Source organism: Pseudorca crassidens, chromosome 10, assembly GCF_039906515.1.
Source record: "Pseudorca crassidens isolate mPseCra1 chromosome 10, mPseCra1.hap1, whole genome shotgun sequence".
NCBI lineage: Eukaryota > Metazoa > Chordata > Mammalia > Artiodactyla > Delphinidae > Pseudorca > Pseudorca crassidens.
Window position 1 is genome coordinate 81,405,014 of NC_090305.1, and position 12,055 is coordinate 81,417,068.

A 12,055-nucleotide genomic window follows, 5' to 3' on the forward strand; every position below is an offset into this window, starting at 1 on the left:
TGACCGATTACCTCTTCAGCCACCATACTTCTTCCTCTCCAATGCATTTTCCAAGCGGCACACAGCAATCTTTTTTAAAACACAAACATTAACGTTGCCTTCCTTTGTCACCTGTGTTCTCGCTACCTTGGTCTCCTTCCTGTCCTCAAACATGACCTAGTTCCCACCTACCTCAGAACTTTTGCTCTGGTGATTTTCCATCTGTGGAATACTTTTCTTTGGAGCACAGATCTGACCATAGTTTGTGTCCTTTTTCAATGCAGCATGTCTTACCTCAAATGTCACTTCTTGGAGAGGCTTTTTTGATCACTCTGGCAGAAGCATTCACTTTCTGTCACTTTCTACAGTGTTCTCCTAATTTTTTCCTAGCATTCCTTATCAGTGTCTGAAACGTTGTATCAATTCATTAATAAGTTTGGTGTCTGTGTCCTCCACTAGAGTGTCAGTCCTGGACAGGGATTCCAGTTGCTTTGTCCAGCGCTGGATCCTCACTGCCCGGAACAAATATGTACTGACTAGCTCCTGTAACCAAGCAGGACCCCATGAGGCTTTCCCAGAATAGAACCCCACCTGCCTTTTGTCTGTAGAAAAACTTTAGTCAAAGGATAAATTTAATCAGAGAAGTGAGAAAATGAGGAAAGAAAGGAACACAGTCAAGCAAGACAAAATAATAATACTTTGGCCATTAAACAAAGTCAAGGACCTTTAGTTCTTCCCCAGGGTCTATAGATAATATTCGGAGCCATGTCCTTTGAGCTGTTCTGCAGATACTGAAACCCACCCCCCCCAGGTGGAAGAAGTTAATTGTATGCTGCCCACAAGCACGTTGACCCCAGAGCTCTCACTACAACTAGAGAAAGCCCGTGCACAGCAACGAAGACCCAAAAACAAATAAATAAATTTATTTATTTTTAGAAATTTAAAAAATAAAAAAGATGTTTATCCTCATATCCTTCTCCTTAGCCCTTCCTATTTCGTTGTCTCTCTTCTATATAGCAGATTTTTCTCACCAATTGTATGAAGAAATTGTGATGTATATTTTCATGTAATTTGATTTTTGGAATTCTATCACCTTATGTGGTGAGTTCTTCCAAAATGTAATTTTTTTCCAATTAAAAAAATTCAAAAAAAAATTCATAGAGACAAATGTTATTAGGAGTTCTTGTTTAGTGGGCATAGAGTTTCAGTTTTGCAAGATAAAAAAAGTTCTGGAGACAGTGGTGGTGATGGTTGCACAACAGTGTGAACATACTTCCTGCCACTGAGCTGTACACTTCAAAATGGTAAATTTTATATGACGTCTATTTTACCACAATTTAAATTTTTTTTATTTTCTATTTTTAAAATTTTAATGATTGAAAAACCCTAATAGGGATTTCCCTGGCAGTTCAGTGGTTAAGTCTAGGAGCTTCCACAGGGATTCCAGTTGTCTTGCTCAACACTGGATCCTCACTGCCCAGAATAAATATGTATTGACTAGCTCCTGCAGGGGGCATGGGTTTGATCCCTGGTCGAGGAATTAAGATCCTGCATGCCGCGCTGCACGGCCAAAACAAAACAAAACAAAAACTCTAATTACTTTCCATTATTCTGAAGAGCCAGACCAAAATCTTTCAATTGTTCTGTAGGATCCAGCAGGTTTGGCCCTGCCTATCTCTCCAGCTCCTCAGATACATCCATCCATCTCTTTGCTGCAGCCACCCTGACTATCTTGTAAATTTTCAAAGACATCAGACTCCTACCACCTCAGGGCTTTGGTACGTGCTGATTCATCTGCCTGGAGCAGACAGATCCTCGCAAGTAACTCTTATCTTGTTGAGCTCTCTGGCCCAATGATCTTATCAGGCAGAACTACTGCATTAAAATCTGCGTTTTAATAAGATCCCCAGGTAATTTCCGTGCACACGAAAGTCTGAGAAGCCAGCTCCAGATGACTGATGAGCGCAAACACAGCAAACAGAGTAATCCTTGTATCTCCCAACACTTTTCTAGAGTTTTCCTTCTTAGCTTCTAGTTAAGTTCAGACTGAAAAACTCAAAGCACCAGAGAAGGATGGGAATAAATCCTAGTGTCTGCTGCCACCTTGTGGTGGGAAGTTCAAACCCAGCCAGAATTTGCTCTTCTCCGGGAAATAAACTAGCAAATGTTAAAGGGAGCGGTGGACTCAACTTTCTCAGCCACGTGTGTTGAGAGATCACTACAAAATACGAGATATAATAAAATCGCCCTTGGAAGTGAACTGTGAGAAGGCCAAATAAAAACCTGACAGAGAGAGCATTCATCAGCTCTACTTGAAAAATCTAACAAAAGCTGGGATCATTGGAATTCCTATTGGTTCTGGTTCTGCCCTCTTAGGAATTCAAACATGCACACCTGAGTGTGATAATCAATTGGTGTGTGATTATTTTATTACCAACCCAAATGGCAGTGGTTAGACAATCAGGTCACCTGTTCTGCCTCTGCCTTGCCCAGAAGTTCACAACAGAAAAGGGAATTTCCCACCGCTCTGTCAAATGCATCGCTGGTGACCTCTGTGAAGTGGTAAACAGGGCCGGTCCAACAAATGATGTCTCTAACACCTTAAAGGGAATAAGGAAGCAATTCCAAAAATTTCCTACGTACTTTACCCCAAACAGCCCAGAAGTTAAAAGCGCCTCAGTCACTCACTGCATGATTTTGTTTTGAAGTTTGTGAGCTCAAGAGCTAAAGAAATCCAAAACAGCTACCACAGGTGCAGTTGATAGCAATGGACCATCCCCACCTGTATACACCAGAGCCCTTTAAGGTTGCTTACGGAAGAGTTGGCCGGTACCGAAGATTTCAGCAACCCAGAAAGAGAAATGGCTCATTCAAAAGGAAAGGGATTGAAAGGTAGGAAATTGGGACTCATCTTCTTCTCTCTTGAGTGAGATTCTTTGGATTTTGCATTGACCAGTATTCACCGTGATGATTAGAAAAGGTAGCATCTCTTTTTAAGCGTTGCATTCAGAAATGAAGGCTCTATGGATTAGAGGAGGAGACAGCATTTATACACTGGATCAGAGAACCTAGTGCCACAACGGAAGCTTCATTTTGTGATTAGAAAAGTCTTCATTGTAATGGGGAAAACCTTTCCTTTCTACCTGAATTTGAGTTTTAATGTTGCATATTATACTAAAATAAGCAGACAGTAAGTTAATATGTCAGTCTCACAATTTTAGACAGCAAATACTATTATTCTGAAAATTCAATAGTGCATTTTTCAAGAGGAGTCCATGAGCAATGCTCTTCCTGTTCCCTCTTCCAGCAGTTCTGGCTGCTGAAATACATGCTGATTGTATTTCACCCATGTGCACGCTCTTTAATGTAACCTAAAAACTGTCTTATACCTAATTTTTCTTGCCAATGGCAAAACCATGAAGACAAGCATGAAATACTCCAAAAATAATACATTTTAATTTGGAAAGTCAGTGAGATGAATTATTTTCCAATTTTGAGGGCAGGGTGTCTTCTTTCTTACCAGGTTCATGAGCAGTAGCTTAGATAGATAGAAATGAGGTGTTTTCATGAGACCTGAAGCCTCAGAGATCAGACTTCTGAACTTCCACAGGCAAAATGAAATTTTGCAGAGATTTCCACTTTCAGTAAGAAACAGGGATTAAAAGGAGAGGCAATACAACCAAATAAATTCACAACCAACCAAGATACTTAAAAGCTTAGGAAAGAAAGGATTCTTTTCATAACAGCAATGGCAGCAGTTCTATCCTAGGCTCTGGAGCAAAATTACATTTGTTAATTATGTTGTAAATAGACCGGGAATAAGGGTGGAGGGATGGGAATGGGAGAGGCATTCTAGAGATTCAGAAACTCCTTAGGGCAGGGCTTTTTATTTGAGGGGTTGCATGGACGGCCTTGGGGGTTCCTGAACCTCCTGAATTGTATTTCCATGTGTATGTGTATTTACGGTAGTGAAACAGATGGCTTTATTAAAAGATTCTCAGAAGGGTCCATGGGAAATTAGTCTTGGCCCGTAAATGACCTTTGGGCAAATTAGAATATGGCACCCCTTCCTCAGGACACTTGACTGCCCTCTGCTGGAAAGTTATTGTATTATATGCTCAACTATAATGAATGTGAATAATACCACCTTGTGAGTGTGTGTGTGTGTGTGTGTGTGTATGTACAACTAACATAACTCTACGTCCTTGGTCCCACAAAGGAGGCTGCTAGCCTATGAGGGCTCCCTTCTTTTGACCTCTTAGCTTGCACTCCCTTCTTGCCTTTTAAATTTTTTCCACACAAATCTGTTCCACATGGTAATAAAAGCTATCATTTATTGAATGTATTATCAGGTTCCAAGCACATAAATTGTTTTCTTTTATTTGTACATTCTTGAGAACAACATACCTATTTTCAAATGAGAAAACTGAAGCTTATAGATGTTAAATAACATGACCAAGATCACACAGTTAGGAAGTATGGTGCTGGTTTGAACCAAACCATTTAACTCCAGTGCTTGGGCTGAACTATTTAGTGGGCTGAACTACTTCTCCTGCATAATGACAGAGAAGCTGAATGATTTAGGTTCAATTGAGAATAGTGTTTTTCTGGAGGTTGGTATTTTGCTACTGGTGGGACTTGACATAGTTTAAGTAGTATATGAAAAATGTTTTTAATAGTTACGAATTTATTTATATCCTCATTAGAAATATGTATTACATGTATTATAAATATAATGTAACATAATATAATATAAAACCTGGGATTTCACCCAGAGAAATGAAGATTTATGCTCACACAAAAACTTGTACACACATGTTTATAGTAGCTTTATTCATAACGGCCCCAAATTGGAAACTACCCAAATGTCTTCCAATGAGTGAATGGTTAGACAAAGTTTGGTACGTCCACATCATGGAATGTTACTCAGCAATAAAGAGGAATAGAATATTGATAAACACAACAACCTGGATGAATCTCTGGAGAATTATGCTGAATAAAAAAAGTAAACCCCAAAAGATTTTACAGTTGACTCTTGAACAAAGCAGGTGTTAGGGATGCCAGTCATCTGCACAGTCAAAAATCCATGTATAACCTAGAGTCAGCCCTTCATATCTGCAGTTGCTTGGTGTCTAAGGTTCCACATCCACAGACTCAACTGACCTTGGATCATGTAGTACTTACGATTGAAAAAAATTTGCATCTAAGTAGAACTGCACAGTTCAGACCCATGTTGTTCCAGGGTCAACCATATGCTGTATGATTCCATTAATAGTACCTTCTTGAAAGGACATAGATTATACACATGGAGGCCAGCTTAGTGATTGCCAGGGTTTAAGGAAAAGGTAGGGGTGAGTGGGAAGTGGGTGTGGCTATAAAACAAAGGATCCTGGTGGTGATAGAAATGTTCGGTATCTTGACAGTATCAGTGTCAATATCCTGGTTGTGCCAATGTATTTTAGTTTTGCAGGAGTTTGCCATTGGGGGAAACTGGATAAAGAGTACACAGAGAATCTCCCTGTATTATTTATTACAAATGCATGTGAAACTACAATTATCTCGAAATAAAAAGGTTAATTTTTTTAAATGCCTGGGATTTTATGGATATTGTTGCTTTGGAGGAAACTAACAAAAAACAGTTAATGGACGAAGAATATTAGGTAAATCCAGGGTATCATGGAATGGGTGATATTTACCTAGCACAGAGGATAACAACACAGACTTTGGGGTCAGATTGTCTGGGCGTAAGTTATTTAATCTTATTTAATCTTTCCAACGTTTAATTTCCTCATTTGTGAAATGAAGAGGACAGTAGGAGGATTAAATTGTGTAATACATATGAAAGAACTTAGATGAGTGTTTAACACATAGAAGTCTATTAAGAAGTGTTACCTATTTACTAAAATATGCAAAAATTACTAAAATATGCAAAAATCACTAAAATATGCAAAAATGATGAAGATGCTATATGACTTTGGAATTTTGGAAATAATGCATTTAGAATTATTCTCTCTAAATGAGTATTCTATGTAAATGCAGTGTTTATGGGACCTTGGAGACTATATTCTTTATTGACTACCCTATCAGACTCTTTCGTCTCTCATCACTGTAGCCTGGGAAGCACTAAATCCAGCAAAAACTATCTCAAACCATTACTGAAATAAGATCTCCAATTTGCCAATATGAGGTAATATAATTTAACAAACCAAGATTAAAATCTGCATTCTATGCTTGGTCAATTAAGTTAATCTGTCTATGTCTCAGTTTACTCATTAGTAAAATGAAGATAATAATATAACCTACCTGCTATGAGGATTAAATGAGATAGTGTCCAGAATGCAATTCTAGAGTTTGGCAACAAAACGCCCAGTAGTTGCTTTGGCTTTATTCTTCTGTGATTTGGGTCTTCAAATTTATTTTTTGCAACTGTATAATTTTTTCACATTTGCAGTGGATTTTAATGATTTAAATGATACCTTTTTTTTAACTTTTCAATTTCCTTGATGCAAATTATTTTTCTTTTGTTCAGATGGCATAGAGCTGTGTCTACCAACTTAGTAAAACAAAATGTGTTGGTCCCCAAAGAGGAATCATCCAATGAGAGTGACATGGAATTTCATGAAAGCCAGCAAAATCAGAAAAGAGATTTGGTCAAGAAAGTGAAGACTTTTGGGGGGAGGATGCTGTCACACAAGTACAGAAGCAAGGCCAGCAAGTGTCAGCAGAGAGGGCTCCCTAACCCTAAGGAAACCCTCCTTTCAAATACGCAGAGCCTTCTTCCTAGAATTGTCAAGGAGCTTCCATCGCCCAAGTTGTTTACCAAACCAAGAATGAGAAAGCTCTCACAGAATGGTAATCAAAGGCAACATATGGTTAAGCGTCAAGGCCAAGAGGAAAAATGAAATTAGGATGGCTTTTCTTGCTACCCCAAGCATGGCATCTCCTGGGAGCTGGTCTGAAATGCAGAAGCTCAGGCCCCCCACCCAGGTCTACTGAGTCAGAATCCACATTTTAGAAAGACCCCCAGGTGACTGATATGTACATGCATTTTGAAAAGCTCTGAATTAGATCACCTTTGAGGTCCCTCCCAGTCCAATTAATCCGTCGTTCTCATCAGTCTAAAGCTACTTTTCATTCAAATACAGATGCATACATAGGCATATGTATGTGTATATACATATACACATACACATATATTAGAAAATCAAACCAAAGTGGGATTTTGTTTTGTTTCTGGAGAAAGGAGTGAGGCAGACTTTCAAATGGCTACTTCTAACAGAAGAGGGTGTGGTGAGAATTCTGTTTTTAAAATCTATGATTGGTAAGTCAGAAAGGAAGTTTTATTTTGTTGTATCTGCTTCCCATGTACCTTGTGAAGAATCAGCATTTGAACGGTTAACTTTGTCTTTTTTGCAACGTGGTGATGCTGTTTTGGGGGGGCCCTAATGAGTGATGACTAATGATACTACTACTATTTGCATTCTCCTCTGTAGCTTTTTAAAATTAATAGACCTTATTTTTTAGAGCAGTTTTAGGTTTACTGGAAAATTGGGCAGAAAATACAGAAAGTTAGTTCCCATATACCTCTCTCTCCTTACCCTACCCCCATAGTTTCCTCTGTTATTAACATCTTGCCTTAGCATGGTACATTTGTTACAGTTGATGAGCCAATATTAATATATTATTATTAAGTAGAGTCCATAGTTTACATTAGGGTTCACTCTTTGCCCTGCACACTTCTATGGCTTTGAAAAACCTACCATGTAATGTGTCTCTCATTATAATATCATACAGAAGAGCTTCACTGCCATGAATATCCTTTGTAGGTTTCTAATACCCTTTATAGCACAGCATCCAGAAACATATAAAGTCCTTATGTATATGTAGGAAATTCAAACATACCTTCAAATTTCACATGGTTATAAGGCTGCAAGCCTAGTGGATACTTTTTCCAGAAAAAAAAAAAAACCCAAAAAACAAAAATGATGGCTTCCAGCTGACTGATTGCCCTTTCAAACAAACTCTCTCTTCCGGAAAAAAGCAGTCACCATTACAAGGATCCAAGCATCTAGCAATTACCTGGTATGGATTGACCTGCCTATTTCTGTTAAAAATAGCAAAGAGGACATGCTTATATACTGATGGGGCTGGAGTTGGAGAGTCCAGCAGAAAACAGAGGACCAAAATCTTCCCCTCATCCCATGCATTCGCTTATTTTCATCTTAGTTGAAATAACAAATCTCTGCACTAAGATCTTCCCAAGAAACTTGCCCATCCTTTAGGCTTCCACTCAAACATTCTGACCCTCAGCTGTGACCAAAAGACAGTTGCTCATCCCTGTTGACCCTCATTACACTTTTTAAACAAAACTTTAGTAAGTAATTATTATATGCCAGCCACACTATTAGGGATAGAGTAGCAGATAGAACACACATGGTCCCTACCCTCCTGGAGTTACAGCACAGAGGGACATTCCAGCATTATGCAGATAATTACCTCTGATGCAAAGTAGCAGCAGAAGGCACTATGGGTAGACATCACGGATGCTAATTTAGGGGAGGGGGCTCAGGAAAGGCCTCTCTGTGGAAGGATCAACTCAGATGAGATCTGAGGGACAACTACAGTTAGATAAGGAAAGAGTGGTGAGAACAGTTTCCCAGGAAGAGGGGAGAACACTTTCAGGTTCCAACATCAAGAGAGCACTGGGTGTAATTAAGAAATTAAAGTAATCCAGCCAGGGAGAGGCTGGTGAATAAGGTGGTAAGGGTGTCTGTAAGCCATGTTAAGAAATTTTAACTTTTCCTAAGGGTGATAAGAAACCATCAAATATTTTCGAGCTGGTGATTTATATAATCTGATTGGCATTTTTTAAAGGTAGCTGAGGCTGCAGGGTAGAGACTGGATCGAAGGAGAGCAAGAAGAGATACAGAAGGAACAATAAACAGGCTCTTACATTCGTTCAGGCAAGGGATGGTAATATCTTGGACGAGTCGTGGCAGTGGGGATGGTGAGATCAAGGGAGAAATATTCATAGGTAGAAGTTGCAAGATTTGGGGGTGAGCTGGACAGTGGCAGGGGAGAAGGAAGGGTCCCTGGGTTGAGCATCTGCTTTGAAGGTGGAGCCACCAGTCACTGAGATGAGGAACCCCGGCTGCTAGATATGGTTATCAATGGACCTAAAGCAGCTGAGTTGATTTTAGGTGCTGCGCACAGCTTGAAGACGCTGAAACGGAACAAGCTGCAAACCCCTTTTTCCAAATGACCCTGTCGATCCCTTTGACTACAGCAAGGAAAAAGCCTCATTTCCTGCCCTTTTCTGTTTTAGTAAAAAAGAGAGTAACCTCAAGTTTAGTGCCTTCTCCAGGCAATAACATGGTTTTGGTTTTACCATACGAGTCTCAGTGCCTATATTTATGATATTGGTTTTTGATTTATGATAGCGTTTTAAGTTTTCTTTATAAGTACATTTATTGTGTTAAGAATTGAATTGATAGAGAAAAATATTAAGGGCTCTAGGGTTCACGGGGTTCCTGGAATGTGGGAAAAACTATTAAGACGGTATGTGAATGGCTGAGCTTTGTGCCACTTTGCTGCAGAGTAGATTTAAACTTGGCTTTTGTCAACAGCAAATACTCAAGGGATTGTCTTACACATTAGAGGGTTACTTTTCCGAATTCCACAAGAGTTACAGGGAAAGGCAACAGAGGTCAAAACTGAAGTCTCAAAGACAGGTAACCACCTTGTTAAGATGGGTCGGTGACCACTGAGGTCATGACCACAAGAAAAGGCAAATGTTCAGGAGAAAGTGTAAGCTTCAGCAAAACAAATCCATTTTTAATTTTTAACCCCAAAGAAAAAAGCCACTGAGACAGCGTGTGATGCTGGCTTTTCAGGAGACTTTCAAATAGGGAGCATGTGTCTATTACTGTGATCCTTCAAGATTGTCTGTTTTTTTCTTCCCCTTCCCTCCAAGCAACTATACAACTTGATGTTGTAGAAGCAGAGACAGAGGAGATAACCCAAGGAAATACACTCCTCCGAGCCAGGAGAACCACCAAGCGGTTATCTGTGACATCCCTTCCCTCAGGACTGCAGAAGGTAAAATGCTAAAACAAACTCGCCTCTAAAGACTTATCAGTAAGTCAGTGTTTAGGGATGTTGTAAAAACCAAGTTCTCTGCCACTGCAAGTCCCTCATAATAAAGCATTTAAAGCTGCTACTTGTGTGTCTCCACTCCCAGAATTTAGGGCACAGAATGTAGACTTTCCAGTTCTGATTCCTCTAGTTCTGAGCTCAAACTGTCCAGCTTCTGCTACAATCTGGGCAACAGTGGAGTTTACAGCTTTATATTGACTTTGTCAGCTGTTCAGATATCAAGACTTATTAGTATATTAGCACCTGGCCTATCATGCATACATGTGGAGAGGAATTCTCTAGATCAACCCAATAGAATTTCTGCGAGGATGCAGGTGTACATTTGTCCAAAATAGTAGCCATTAGCACGTGTGGCCTTTTCAGACTTTGGAATGTGGCCAGTGCAACTGAGGAGCTGAATTTTAAAGTTTATTTCATTGTAATTGAAACTAGAATACAAATAGCCATATGTACAGTACAGACAGTACAGCACTAGGTGATCCAGGACTCTCCAACCCAAAGCTTGTACTTACCTGTACTTATCAAGCTTTAGCCTAAATTGCCCAGACTATCTTTTTAATAGAACCCTGAAATACTATCATTACTTTAGATATAATAAGCATTGACTTAAAGCTGACTGTGTTCCAGGCCCTGTTCTCAGTGCTTTAAAAATACCAACTCAGTTAATCCTTAACGACAGCCCTATAAGGTAGAGAGCAATAGGTTACTACCATAAGTAGGATATTATTTTAGGGGTGGCAACGAGAGGTTAAGTAATTGGCCCAGATAATTGGAAGAGCCAGGCTTCAAACAGCAGAAGACCTGGCTCTGGAGTGCTTAGTCCTAATTACTATGCTAGGTACTAATTGTACTGTCCAATATGGTAGCCAATAGCCACGTGTGACTATTTACATTAATTAAAATTAAAGTCCATTCCCTTCGCTGCAGTAGCTACCTTTCAAGTGCTCAGTAAACATATATGGCCAGTGTCTGTTGTACTGGACAGCACAGATAAGAACATTTCCATTTTTGTGGGAAGTTCTGTCGAACAGTGCTGCTCTAGAGCGTCACTGCCAGAGTGCACCAATATTAGTTTTGAATTGTACCTCTTTTGTGCTAAGTTTGCACTTATCGTACTCCTGTTATGTGCTCGGCAGTTTGGGGAGGCTATAAAGGTGATCCAAGGTCATGGTCCTGTTTGTGTGGAACTTATAGTTTGATAGAGGAGATGGACATTAAACTATGGTACTGTTAGCTCTCAGAATGTTCTCAAAAGTATATTTGAATTAATAGCCCACATTTCAAAATTAGAAAAATTCAAACAGAAATCTGGATTTTCAACTTCCTTTTGGAAAACAGGAGGAGTTGGCAACACTGGGCCCACAATTCCTGGGGCAACTGCAGCAGGCGCAGAGGCCTGCCCCCTTTGCAGGAGGGCGTGTTCTCTCCAGTTCACACCAGCCCCAAGTGAGCCTGTTTTGCAAACCCTGCCTGACCCTTCAAGGCATTTGACTTTTTAATAGTGGTATTCAACAAACACAGAAATAACTTAAGTAATTACCAAGTGCTTAATAGAAAAAAAAAAGCCCCCCAAACACTTGGTTTTACGAGAGAGGAAAAAGAGGGGTCGTACTCTGGACGGACTGGGGAAGATTCTGCCAGTGATACTTGAGCCTGGGCGAGTTGGCAGGGCAGAGCGGAGGTTCCGCAGACTCATTTGTAAACTCAGGCAAAGGGCAAGACCCAGATGTGGTCCCACATCCTACTTTGTGTAGCCCTCACAATAGTCCTGATGCTAATTACTAAGCAGAAGGGGAAGGAAGAGTGAACCCAATAAGACTAAAAAGGGCATATTAGCCAGGAGCCATGACCTAGGAATGATTTCCAATAGCACAGGTACTTGTAACCAGCAAGCCAGGGACCAGGGGAAGAGTATCAGGCA